Below are 12,439 nucleotides of genomic sequence, written 5' to 3'. Positions count from 1 at the left end.
AGCCTTTCAGCTAATGATGCTGGAGCAGCGATACATCTGTAGGCAAAAGAATGAACCTCACACTTTATGTAAACATTAGCTCAAATGGATTATGGACTTAAGTGTGAAATGTAAAACTGTGATAACTTTTAGGAAAGAACAACATAGAGGAAAGTCTTTAGGATATAAGGCAAGGCAAAGAGTCCTTAGACATGATCTGTTAAAGGAAAAACTGGTATGTTGTACTTCATCAAAAGTACACATTTTTGGGAATTCCTGGTGGTCCAGTGGTTAGGACTTTGCACTCTCACTGCTGAGGGCCTGGGTTCAATCCCTGGTTGGGGAACAAGCCAAAAAAAAAAAAAAAAAAGAGAGAAAAAAATACAAATTTTTGATTGTGAAAGCTCTGATAAGAGGATGAAGGACAAGCTGTGGACTGGGAGGAAATATTTGCACACCAAATGTCTAGAATAAATAAAAAGCTCTTAAAACTCAACATAAAAATTCGACTTAGAAAATGGGCAAAAAACATGCATAGACATTTCACTGAAGGTATACAGATGGCAAAAAGCAGGTGAAAATACATTCAACATCATTAGCCAGTAGGGAACTGCAAATTAAAACCACAATGAGCTATCACTACACACATAACAGAACGAGTAAATGAAAAATAATGACAACACTAAATGTTGGCTAGGATGAGAAGAAAGTAGATCACACATACATTCCTGGGGAGACTATAAAATAGTGCAGCCAGTCCGAAAAGCAGTTTGTTAGTTTATTAAAAAAGTAAACATGCAACTGTAAACATTCAACCCAACAATTGTATTCCCGTGCATTGATCACAGGGAAATTAAAACTTACGTTCACACAAAAACTTGTACGGGAGTGTTTATAGTAGCGCTGTTTGTAATGACCTAACACTGGAAAAGTCTTCAATGTTCCTTCGGTGTGTGAATGTTATACAAACTGTGGTACATCCGTACCATGGAATACTACTCAGCAGTAAAAAAGAATGAGATGATGAGATGCTGATACAACCACTTAGATGATCTTCAGAGAATATGCAGAGCAAAAACAAGCTAATCCCAAAAGGTTATATACCATAAAACTACAGTTATATAACATTCTTGAAATGTTGTTTCTACAAAATTATTGAAATGGAGAACAGATTAAGGAAGGAGTCAGTAGGAGAGAGGGACGTGAGTACAGTTGTAAAAGAGCAACATGAGGGATCCTTGTGTGATTGAATTGTTTTGAATCTTGACTGTATCAATGTGGATATCTTGGTCGTGTTATTGTACTACAGTTTTGTGAGGTGTTATCATTGGTGGAAGCTGGGTAAAGCTTACAGGAGATGTCCCTGTGTTATTTCTTGCAATCACATGTGAATCTACAATTTTCTCAAAATAAAAAGTTTAAGTTCAAACAAGTTGGGAGGTAAAAGTTAGATATGGCAAGAGATTTTAAGAAGATTGCCACTTTAACCCTTGGCAGAATCACCAAATCTACTAAATCCACCGAACATGGTGGTTGGCTCATCTTCGTAGTCCCAGGTCCCATCCTTCTAGCACTAGGAGGGGCCATGTGGCTGAGCTGCATGAGAACACCTTCATTACCTACTCAAATGTAAATGTTTGATGGCATCTCCAAAGGTACATTGATAAGATCAAAGGGTGGCAAACATAGACGGTCAGCTCTGTCCAGACCCCCCTCAGATCCGCTGAGCCAATTCTGTGTGTTTTGCTCCTAACTCCCTGCACAGGTGACTGTTGATTCTAAGGACAACCTCAGGCTAGGGGAGCTGCTTTGGGTTACCAAGAGTCAGAAGTGCCCATGGACTTCCTCTTCCCCTTCCCTGGTGCAGGAACAGGAAGGCTGAGCCAATTGCGCCATCCTGATTACGCTCCAGAACTCCCTGTAGGGTCAGGTTGGGGCCAGCACTTCTCCTGAAAACATATCCCTGCCTGGCTTCTTCCCCTTCCCTGTCCAGCTTCCTCACTCCCTAACAGCTTGCTCAGGGAAGCCCTTCCTTAGTAAATCATTTGCACTCATTTTCATCCCAAAGTTCACTTCTGGGAACCTGACCAAAGATAGAAGAATATCAAATAACTTTAAACATGTATCCCATTACTGGACAATAATATCTAAGTGTTCAAATACATTAACATTTTAAATAAATCCTATAATTTCTTATAAATGGTATCATTATGTTGTATTTTGTTAATATCCATTGAACATGTTATGTAAGCATATAAAGTACACACCAGTTTTATAATCTTGTCTTGGTACTTCTTTCTTTCCTTTTTCATCTACTGTTTCAAGAAGCAGAAGCAGAGTGTGGCATCTGGGAGGGTCTGCATTCCACGTTCAAATATAATTTTTGCAGCTTTGGATCTTCATCAGACGGTCATCATCACTTTTCTAATAGCTTCTACTAGTTTTCTGATTAAAAACCTTGATGCTATGGAAACTTGTAAGCACTAAATCCAGGCAATTGGCTCTCACACTTTTGGCCGGAGAGCATTGAAGAGGCAACAAGACTATTGTCCCACATACCTTTCATCCCCCAACTCCTTCTTTTTCTTGTCGTGAAAAATATGACACAGTGACGATAAAGAACTAGAGAGGAACAACAGGAATTGTTTACTCACTTTTAGGGGAGGAATATGATACTGTTCCTATGATTTTATATTCCAAAATACTGCCCTGTACATTTTTCAAAAAATGAGTAATTTTATCACTTGCCTTGATAATACATTGTTAGTTACTTAAATAGAATAAATTAATAGCCAACACATTTCAATAAAGCATAAGCAAAGTTCAGAGGAATTATAAATTGACTTTAGTAATAGATTACTAGTGACAAAAACTGAACCTCAACTTGGATATTAAAGTCGTTATAGGAAAAGTGTAAATTAATATATTAAAGCAGTTAACACTATGTGCAGTTAGGTTAACCAAACTCATAACAAACTTAATTGGTATCAATGGTGCCAAGCAAAGCTGGTTTATAATTAAGACGCAGGAATAACAGCTCTTAAAAACCATGACTTCCTGGGAATGGTGCTATTAACATCCCTCTCCCAAAAGTGGGAATTTCAGTTATCTTCAAGTGTGCATGAGCAGGAACTTTACAATGTTGCACATAGAAACGATGAATAATCCTTCTTGGTAAACTTAAATAACATGCTAACTTTAATTTACAAATTCTAAACATTAGTAGCCCCTAACATCTTACTTGGTAGATTCCTATTAGGTAAACCTTAGCTGTATGTAAAAATAAAAACCTATAAAATTGCAAGTTATTTTCCCATGATAACTGGAGAAACGACTTGTGTGTTTGTGTCATGTAATGACCCATCAGGAATATCCTTAAGGTCCATCAGTGGGCCATGGATCATGTTTGGAGAATCACTGGTCTAGACTTTTCAAATATAACCTGTCACAAATGCATCTTAGTCATAAACATTTGGTTGCGAAGAACGGAAACCCACCTGTATTAATTTCCTAGGGCTGCCTCAACAAAGTACCACAAACTAGCTTAAAACAGCAGAATTTTATTCTCTCACAGTTCTGGAGGCTAGAAGTCTGAAAATAACGAGTTGATAGGACCATGCTTCCTCAGAATGCTCTGGGAAAGAATCCCTTGCCAGTTTCTGGTGGCCCTGGATGTTCCTTGGCTTGTAGCAATGTAACTCCAGTTTGTTCCTCTGTCTCCACGTGGCTGTCTTCTCCTTGCGTGTCTTTCTGTGTCCTTTCCTCTTCTTTTAAGGACACCAGTCATTAGATTTAGAGCCCATCCTCATCCAATATGACCTCATATTAACTAATTACATTTGCAAAGACTCTATTTCCAAATAAAGTCACATTCTGAGTTCTGGGTGGACATGAAATTTGGGGGAACGCTATTCCACCCCTTACAAGCTTATTCAAGTAAAAAGATGTTTTAAAGTTCAGATCATCACAGAACCAAGGAAAAGATGAACTGTCAGGCTTCATAAAGCACAGGAACCGGGCAGATCCATGGCTCTGAGTGGCAGAAGTTCATGATCGTCATCTGTGTTCCACCATATACATGACACAGCTATGGAAGAAGCATATTTCCCATAAAATACAGAAAATGTAATAAAAATCTGCTTCTGTAGGGTTACCACTTGACCCAGTTTCATGGAGTCATTTCTGTTATCTGGGAAGGGAATATGATTGGCGCAGCTTGGGTCTGGTGCTCACTTTTGACCCAATCAGGTATGGCCAGGTCTTTGAGTGGTGGGGAGGTGATGGTGGTGAGGTCATAGTGGCTGAGGGCAGCTGTAGATTCTGTGATAAGTAGCTTAATCAGGGAAGGCATTTTGACACTTTATGTCATTATTAATCCCCTAGAACAGTGCTTGGTACAAAGTAGATGCTCAAAAAATACTATTGAATATACAACAAATAATGGTTTGATATTCCTCAAATAACACTGTTAAATAGTGTTTCTACATTTTTAAAGCTCTTTCACACAATCTTATTTCATCCTTTTTACAATCCTGCAAAGCAGTTATTATCACTCCTATTTTCAAATAAGACTTTGCTCCACAGAAGGATTAAATAAATTGTGGACAAAAGCTAGTAGGTAGGAGAGCTGGAACTTGAACTCAGATCTTCTTTAAGTTCAGTGCTTTTTTGAGGATAGCACTCCTTATTACAGGATGGCATTGCTTTGACCTGATAGCTCTGACACCAAAGAGAAGGTAGGAAAAGGAAGGAATGAGGGCTTAGCTGCACCTTTATAAATGATCTGAATGGGAGGGACCACATCTCAACAACAGGCATTTCCCCTTGAAATGTAAATGAGTCTGGTAGAGATAGCCCCTCCCAGCTCACAGATGTGTCAAAAATGCAGGATAAACATTGACCCAACATTCTACAAATAATCTTTCCAGCATTCAACGTCTTTGGCAGTTTTTCCCTCTCTTTCCGCATTTGTCTTCATTACCCCAGGATGCCTCTGTGTGCTTGTGTTTCTCTGGATGTAAGTTCATTCCTTGTGCGTTTCCATACCTTACCTGTGTAGCACGCCTTTCCCATCCCTCCAGGCTTCAAGCTCTTCTATTGGCTATCTTGTCCCAGCCTACTTCTCCAATCTTATCTCTAATACAAGAATCCTTTACTTTTGCTTCATATTGCAATCACTCTTGCTAATCAACCTGCCTGTTGACTCTTCCTCTTTTTCCAGGAACTTTCCCTGAGAGATCCTTCCTTACATGTTCACTTTTCCCCAGAATTATTACTATCTACTCATATTGCATGTAGTAAACTACTTTTTTGTGTGTTATCATTTCTCTTTTTATGTAAGCATCTTGCACCTCACAGTGTGGGTGCCTCGCTGGCAGGGGTCCTGCCTCTCACTTTATATATCAAGCACCTAGACCAGGAATTAAACACGATAGGCAGTCAAGAAATTTTCATTGATTATAATATGTCCATAACTCCACTCAAATCCATCTTTTAAAAAGGCAAGGGGCTCTGATTTATTTTTTATTTTGATTTATTCTATTTTTTTGTGACTTAGGTGCTTAAGTCTCACTTATATTTTATATATAGTGATGAGCTCTGGATTGAGAGATAAAGGAGCTGGGTTCAAAATTCTGTCTCTGTCTCACATTAACTGTGTACCCTTGGACACTTTTATTATTATTATTTATTCATCAGTTTCTTACACTGTAAAATGGGATCCTAATACCGGTACTAGCCCCTCACAGGGTTGTTGTGAGGAAAAGTGAGCTAGTGTCTGTGAAAAAACTTACCCACGTCTAAAGCACTATGTAAGGGATTATAAACACTGTCTCCTCATGTGCTTTCCTGCCTTAACATCTTTTCTTTTTTCTTTCATCTCTCTAATAAACAGTCGTTTGTGGGCAGGGATCATTTAGCATTCTTGCTGCAGCATTTCATCTTAACCCTTAGCACAGGACGCTACTCGCAGCTTGCTGATGGGCTGCCGTGAGACGTGGAAAGCCCATAAGCCTAGTTCTCACTAACAGACACCTTGGCTCAGATTTCAACAACTGCCGTTTACCTGAATGCCTTTTATTTGCTTTTTCTGGCACAAAGAGCTTTCATTTTATTTGTTGGTTCATTCATTTACTCATTTATCAAGTTTGTTTTGAGTGCCTACCAGGGGCCACAAAGCAAAGTAAGTGCCTTAAGATATTGACGTTGGACTGAGTGAAACATTCACATAGCAACTAGTTATATAGTAGATAACAAGGATTATAATAAGACATGTACACTGTGTCCAAAGGGGGGAAAGATCATTTCTACCAAGGGAGGGAGGTGTGTGTCATGAAAGGCTTCAGAGGAGGTGCTCATCTATCTTGAAGACAGTAGCTGGGGAAGTTAAGTGGGGCAATTAATACAGGTGAAAGAAATAGCTTGAGCAAAACAAAAGCACTCTGGGAACCAAGGGCAGCTGGGTCAGAGATTTCACTCATCTGTTGCTCTGGGTTGAGTACCTAATGTGTGCCAGACCCTTATGCTTAGTGGATGGGGTTATAGGGGTCAGTGTAGGGGTGGGATGGTGAGGTAGCAAATGAAAGCTAGCCAGATTGTGAACAACCTTTAACAACCCTTTTACTCCATAGTAATATATATGGGAAAGGGTTAAGAGGATGTACTACCAACTCCTTGATATTCACTGGAACCCTTTTACCCCAGGAAGGTAGATACAATAATTGACTTTACCGCAGACTGAGCAGTTCTGTCCTAAAGGACAGGTTAACATATACCAGAGTGACAGGAACATTCGCACTCGAGGAAATTCAAGTAGTGAATAAACATGTAGAGAATGTGTCATCTCATCAGTAATTAAAGAAACACATTCAAACAAGGCGGGACCTAGTAAGCAAGAAGACAAAGTGAAACGACCTCTAAGGCTGTTAAGGTGATGGGGAAGCAGGCACCTTAGAGAATCAGAAGGGCAAATACAAAAACCTCCAAGGTGGGTTCGTTGGGGAAAGTGAGGGATTCAATGTGCTGCAGCTGAGAACTGGGATTTAGGAGTGGAGAGCGCAGGGGGCACGAGTCACTGCACTAGGTGGTGAGGGGAGGGGCAAGGAGTTCGGGCAAAACCGGTTCATCCTAGGAAAGGGCAGGAGGCCAGGTGCTTGGGTGTCTCTATGCAATCGATAGGCCCTCCCCCTCTAGAGTCAACCCTTCCGTAATTGGCTCACGGATTCACCAATGGGCACACAGGAGGAACTTCCCGCCACCTCTGGCGCCCGCTTTTAAACAGCCGTATAGTATTTGCAACTGCAGGAGGACTTCTCAACCTAGCTTGAGAAAGGCGGAGACTTCCGCCTCTACGCCCTGCCCCAAGCCGGCATGGCCCCGCCCACCAGGCCCGCTTCTAACCAGCGATTGAGGGAGTCGGCTGCTCCTCAATGGCCTCGGGGTTCCGTGGGTTCAGTTGTGACTAGGACGGAGCTAGCGGGTTGGAGCCTGGGTGAGGGGTTTGCTAGAAGTTGGCTTTCGGCGGGAGCTAGGGTGTCTCCGCGGTGACAGCATCCGTGGCCTCCGGTGAGTTTCGCTTCTTGGCTGGGCTTGGGGCTGGGATAGGAGGAGGTGCGGGGTCCTTGGGATTCTGGCTGAGGCTTCCCGGAGGACTGACCCGTCCCCTCCCCAAATCCCGCGGTGGGGGACTGCTTGCGGGTGGCGGGGCTCCGCCTTTGACTTTGAAGTGTCATCCAGACCCCAAGATCCTACTTAGAAGTGACGTCTGGGAAGCCCTCCTCGTCTCCTCCAGGCCGCTAGGGTAACGCTGACACCCGACCCTGGGGACCCCCGCCGTGGTCACCCTGGCGCCGTGCCAGGCTCACAGTGGGTGCTCTGTACACGTGTGTTGACCGAGTGCATGTAACGCTGGCAGCCCAAGCCAGCAGCCCCAGGCCTCCTGGGCTCCGTGCAGCTTGGGTCTCGCGGTACCTGTTTGCTGTGCCATAGTTGACGCCAAACGGAGTTCCTTGGTAGGGCCCTGGGTTTATCTTCGTTCAACCTGTGGTTGCCTGCTTGCTGCATCCTCTGGGCACCCTGAATGTATTTGTCCAAGCTGCTGTCCTTAGCACTGATCACAGATTATTGTCATCCTTTGTTTTTATGTGTGTTTCTTTCCCTTCACCAAATCCTGATGAACTTTGTAATCTTGAACAGTGCTTGGCAAGTAATTGTTAAATGAATAAATAGGCTTCCTAAGCCTGGTATTGCAAGTCTGAAACAGGCTAGTGTGCTCTGGCTATTTCCATTCTAGAAAGGAAGCTAGCATGTAAGCAAGTAAGTAGAATTTCCTAACTCTCAGGGCGCTTAAAGACGCTTTTGTGGCACTCAGCCTTTTCTATCTTACAGTCATGAACTTGAGTGTGATTTAAGCTGAATTTCACCTTATCCTTCACAATGCATGACAATTTATATGCACCTCCTAGATGTGAATGCACTCAACTAAATGAGAGGCTGAAATTGAAGCTATAAGAAAAGTATAAGAAATATAGCCTGAAAGTACCAAAGAATGACTAATTTCATGGGGGGAGGGCATCTTGAAGAAAGTGGCATTTTCATCCTAGAAAAGATTGCAGTATTTGAAGGAAAGTTTCCCACACACTGCATATTCACCTTTTCTCAGATATACTGAATGCTGTTTATTCCTTTAAACTCTTTTGTAGCCGGCAGACTTCTATTCATGAGTAACATGTCATGATAAAAACAGAACTAAGATGTATTGATTGGTACACAGTGCTAAGCGCTTCATGTACATTAGTCTTGTGAATCCTCGTAACCAATCTTTGGTGCAGGTACTGTTTTTTACCCCCATTTTATTAATGAAGAAATGGAAGCAGTTGTGCAAGTTTACACAGCTGTTAAGCAGGAGAGCCAGAACTGAGCCCAGGTTGTCTGAATGAGTGCCCTCATTCTTAACCACTTAACAGCCACATTGTATCCTTTAAGATCTGTTTCTGAAGTCTTTCTGTGAAACTTCCTTCAGCCTTATTTTCCTCTTAGCATAGTTAATTTGTACTTTGTACTTTCCTCTATTACAGAATGTATTACAAGGTATCATTTAACTATTAATTCATACCATTGTTTCCCTAAGGGACTGTAAGCTTCCCATGGCTGGTAGCATGTCTTAGATACATATAGGCTATAACCTGGCCCACAGTAGGTGCTCAGTAAAATTTTTATTGAAATAATAAATCTGTAGAGAGCAACATGAATGTATTATATTTATTCAACAAATATTGGTGTGTGCAAAGGGTGGGGGAGATACATTTAAATTCTGCCCCCAGAGTGCTTATAGGCTATTAGATGAGGCAAAAACAATGCTACTTTTGCTTTCTAATGTTTTGGCCAATTAAACACACATTGGTCTTTCTCATTGCAAGGAGGGCAAAGAAAACATAACCAGCGACAACAAAATGAGTAATGAGTGGGACATGTGACAGAACATAGCCTTGTAAATAGGTTCAGAAAAAGTTATCTATCTAGGAAGAAAGTATTAACCATCTTGCTATTAAAAAAAAAAAGCATACTGTACACTTATTCTGCATCTTGATTTTTTAAATAGTCAATATATATAGAGATATTTCATTATTTTTACTAGTGACTCAGTATTGCCAATTTATTCAAAAGTACTTTTACTAGGGAAAATGTTCTTTTTCAATATATTAATATTGACAGTTCTCAAGATGGTTTTCCCAATTCATACTTTCATCAGCAATTCATGAGGATGCCTGTTTCCTATAAAATAGCCACCACTAGGGCTTCCCTGGTGGCCCAGTGGTTAAGAATACGGCTGCCAATGCAGGAGACACGGGTTCGAGCCCTGGTCCGGGAAGATCCCACATGCTGTGGAGCAACTAAGCCCCTGTGCCACAACTACTGAGCCTGCGCTCTAGAGCCTACGAGCCACAACTACTGAGCTTGCATGCCACAACTCCTGAAGCCCGTGTGCCTAGAGCCGGTGCTCCGCAACAAGAGAAGCCACAGCAGTAAGCCCGCGCACCACAACGAAGAGTAGCCCGCAACTAGAGAAAAGCCCGCATGCAGCAACAAAGACCCAGTGAAGCCAGAAATAAATAAAATAATTAAAAAAAAATAGCCACCACTAGCTATTATCATGTGTTTTTTTTTAATTTAGTGGTTGAAAATCATATTTCATTGTTTAAATGGCGCTTTGAATTCTTTGTGAGATTAAGCATCTTTTCAAGTTTGTTGAGCATTTGCATTTCTTTTTTTTTTTTTTTTTTTTTTTTTTTTTTTTTTTTTGCGGTATGCGGGCCTCTCACTGTTGTGGCCTCTCCCATTACGGAGCACAAGCTCCGAACGCGCAGGCTCAGCGTCCATGGCTCACGGGCCCAGCCGCTCCGCAGCATGTGGGATCTTCCCAGACCCGGGCACGAACCCGTGTCCCCTGCATCGGCAGGCAGACTCTCAACCACTGCGCCACCAGGGAAGCCCTCTTTTTTTTTTAATGAAATGTATCAGTTGCCCATTTTAAATTGAGTTGTCTTTTTCTCATTTCTTTGTGAGAATTGTATATTGGGACTTTCTCTTGTGTTTTGCAAGTCTCTTTCTCATTATTATTTTACCCTTTGATGATGTTTTTTTTTATACATAATATTTGACTTGCTAATGATTGTTTTGGCCATATACAGTTTCTTTTTGTATGTGTGTATAAGTTTCCGTCAAGTTTTTCCTTTATGGCTTCTGGGTTTATTATCTTGCTAGTTTTTTCTTTTAAATTTAAGCAGCCTGTTTTATTGTTCTGAATATTATAGTAAAGTCTCTGATAGCAGTAATCAGTAGCGATTAATAAGCAGAAGAAAAGCATTAGCTTTTATTTTAAATTTTAGTTAAATACTAATTACCTTTTTAGTCTCCCTCTTTGTTTTTTAAGCCACAGTAAGTTTATCAAATTTCCCTTAATGCCTAAAATAATTTCTTATGGTCTCTGGTAATTTGCACTTTTCAGAAGGAAAGCTAATGTGTACCCTTTCCTCCCAGTGGAGAGAGTTTGTTCTTTCAGATATTTTCAGATTTCTTCTTTAATGACATGGTTTGGATTTAAAATGCCATTCAAAAAAAAGATAGTTTTGTCTTTTACATTTTATTCACATAAAAATGAAAATAGGGAATTCCCTGGCGGTCCAGTGGTTAAGACTCCGCACTTTCACTGCTAAGGGCCTGGCTTCAATCCTTGGTTTGGGAACTAAGATCCTGCATGCTGTGCAGCCAAAAAAAGAGAAAACTAGACTTTATTAAAAAAAAATGAAAACACCTTGTAGAATTCATTATTCTCTATCTGAGAAAAAGTAGTTCTTTATTTAAAATAACTGTATTTAGCAATAAGCTCTTGTAAATCTTAATGTTCTTTTTCAGTATTCAACAGGAATTGATGGATGGCAGATTGGTGAAGTGTTGGAAAAAAAAAACAACCCTCCCTCCTTTTACTTAATAAAAGGGAAATTAACCCAAATTCCCTATTCTGGCTTTAACTATAAAATTCAGGGAAAGGTGGAAAATGTCATAAGAATTAGAAGCAGGAAAGATATTTCTGCCTGGAGAATTCAGGGATATCTTTAAGGTCCAGCTTAATTGCCTTTCTTTTAAGGAGCAAGCATTTACATGGGCTTGTATTTTCATAATCTATAGATTCTATAGACTTGATGTTCACTTGAAGTAGTGAAAAAACCCTAGAGACATGAGCTTGTGTTACTGTTTTTCCCTCACCATTTCAGCTACATTGTAGGCTCTTTACCATATTCAGGTATCCATCTTATGCTGGTATACAGGAGGTTTCTTGTAGCTGCTGGGTGGAGACAAGGTTTAGAGTCCCCAAGCCTCTCTATTTCACCTCTCAGTGAAGGAGTGCGTGTGTCCCTTCCTCCATGTAGCCCTGGCACAAGAACAGAAAGGAGCAGGTCTGGTCTAAGAAGCAGAGGCTGGAAGGGTTTCATTGATGTGAGGAGTCTGAATTCATAGAATTAAAAGGGATGGGTTGGGTGTAGGGAGCGATCAGAGAGGGGAGGGATAAAGAAGGTGGACTGCAAATTAGAGTTTGGCCGAGAAACAGTCCTTGTAAAACAAACTAAAACTTATGGGGATTTTCAGCATTGAAATTCATATTTGTGTTAATCTGTAATACCATATTTCATCTATTATAATGTGCACATTTTCTTTTCACTTTTGTTTTTTGCCGCTCCGTGTGGCTTGCAGGATCTTAATTCCCCGACTAGGGATTGAACCCAGGTCACGGCAGTGAAAGCGCCAAGTTCTAACCACTGGACCGCCTGGGAGCTCCCTTCTTTTCACATTTTAACATCTACAAAGAGGCTGCATTTTAAAGTTAATGATATGTCATGATTTAATTGGCCACATCTTTTTCTTAGTGGTACAGACCAGAACTGTGTCATACCATCAAGGGCAC

At 40.9% G+C, this 12,439-nt stretch overlaps 1 protein-coding gene across 1 annotated transcript in view; it reads left to right on the top strand.

Annotated features, from left to right (window-relative positions):
- Positions 1 to 7,409: 7,409 nt before the first annotated feature.
- Positions 7,410 to 12,439, top strand: part of CEP152 (centrosomal protein 152) — a gene marked incomplete at its 3' end in the record, with an annotated part of 95,217 nt that continues 90,187 nt past the window's right edge. The window contains exon 1 of the mRNA XM_082649031.1: positions 7,410 to 7,542. The remainder of the gene's footprint in view (positions 7,543 to 12,439) is intronic.

Source organism: Grampus griseus (genome assembly GCF_964374135.1).
Source record: "Grampus griseus genome assembly, chromosome: 2".
Taxonomy (NCBI): domain Eukaryota; kingdom Metazoa; phylum Chordata; class Mammalia; order Artiodactyla; family Delphinidae; genus Grampus; species Grampus griseus.
This window is presented reverse-complemented; position numbering and strand designations above follow the sequence as displayed.